We start from the raw sequence: 1,981 nt of genomic DNA, 5'->3' as shown, positions 1-1,981 counted from the left end.
ACTAATATTTAGTTGCATAACCATTATTTCTGAGAACTGCTTCATATCTGTGTTGCATGGAGTCACCTGTGAACAGGTAATCCAGCCCAGGACCATTGAACTACATCCCATAATTCCTCTGCATTACTGGGTTTGGCCTCAGAAACAGCATTTATGTTGTCACCCTACAAGTGTTCTCTGGGATTTAGGTCTGGGGACTGGGCTGGCCACTCCATTACATCCATCTGGTTCATCTGGAACCAAGACTTTGCTCCTTCCTGGTGTGTTTGGGTCCTTGTCTTGTTGAAAGACCCGTTTCAAAGGCATTTCCTCTTCAGCATAAGGCAACATGACCTCTTCAAGTATTCTGATGTATTGAAACTGATCCATGATCCCTGGTATGTGATAAACAGGCCCAACACCACAGTATGAGAAACCTCCCATAACCAGCATGCTTTACTGTCTTCACAGTGGACTGGGGCTTGATTTCAGTGCAGGAGGGTCGGAGGACAAACTGTCTGTGGCCCCTAGACCCAAAAAGAACAGTTTCCCTCTCATCAGTCCCCAAAATGTTGCTCCATTTCTCCGTTGGCCAGTAAATGTGTCCTTAGGTTGTTTCCCACGTCGGTCAGGCGTTGGATGCCATTTCAAAGCATTTGAAATCATTTTGGCAGAGCAGTTTATAATCTTCTGCACTTCTTTATATGTTTTTCCTTCTCATATCAACTTTTTATTCAAAGTCCTCTGTTCCTCAGAGCTATGTCTGGAACGAGCCATTTTGCTGAGTATTTCAGTGTGAAATGCACTATGACCAACTTGCACAACATGTTCTTCCTTCCTTAAATATGTATATATACAGTATATAGATTAAATATGGGCCATAACTGAAACCTGTTTCTTCACAGAATCAATCAGCTCTATAATTGAACACAACACTGCTATTATTATGAACATGCTCCTTTCAATTACAGATTCAATTCCACAGAATGAGCAGCATGCATGTCATGACTCTTGGTTTTCTAGGACTCTACAACACTTACTAGTAAATGATTCGCCATGTGAAAATATCACTTTTACCAAAAAATATGATTAATGAGTTAAGTGATGCTATTATTTTGAACACAACTGTACATCAAAGCTATTTTTTAAACATCCATGACCACGACATATACGCCTGTGTTTTTCAGAGGCGTCAGTGATGCTCAGCCGTTTTATTCCAGAGAACAGCAGAAAGCTCTGCTGAGCTAAGAGAAATGCTTGAGGAAATGTACCTTTTGTTGGCAATACCACATTACACTACCATATTACTTACTTACACAATACTGGTGGCTATACAAGTTTGATTTAGCAAAAACGACAACCTAAAACAAAAGGTCAAAGGTCAACTGGTGCCCCTCATTGGTAATGCCTATTAGGGACAATGGTTCCAATTTACTTTACTGGAGTAGAGCATTTCCAGCAACATGAAGACAACACGGTAACCCCTACAGATACCAGTGAAAGTTAAAAATCTGTGGGAAAATGTTACATTTACAACTTTCCCAGTACTAAAATCCCGGATGGTCCCCCATTTGTTACTAAAGCTAGCTGGTTAAAAGGCTGGCAACAAAATGGAGGCCACACATAAATTGATCAAAAGTAGTTTATTTATCAAAAACTAACTAACACTGGATGTTATATTTCCCATAATGCAACTCCATAATAGTGACGTTGGCAGATAATTAAGAAAGGTAATGAGTCAGTCAAACAATGTTCCATAGACATCCTCTAAATGTTGTTTCTAGTTTAAGATAGAGCTCTACAGCATGGCACCTCACTAACTCACTCTCTTGGTTTTTCTGTCTGTTGATAGAAACGGAGAGGTAGAGGAGTCAAACGTCACCGCTGTCAGCTGTGTGACAAATCCTTCTCAACATCAGGATACTTAAAGATTCATCAGAGAGTTCACACTGGAGAGAAACCTTACAGCTGTGATCAATGTGGGACAGCTTTCACACAACAG

This window comes from Etheostoma cragini, unplaced genomic scaffold, assembly GCF_013103735.1.
Source record: "Etheostoma cragini isolate CJK2018 unplaced genomic scaffold, CSU_Ecrag_1.0 ScbMSFa_3055, whole genome shotgun sequence".
NCBI classification, from domain to species: domain Eukaryota; kingdom Metazoa; phylum Chordata; class Actinopteri; order Perciformes; family Percidae; genus Etheostoma; species Etheostoma cragini.
This window is presented reverse-complemented; position numbering follows the sequence as displayed.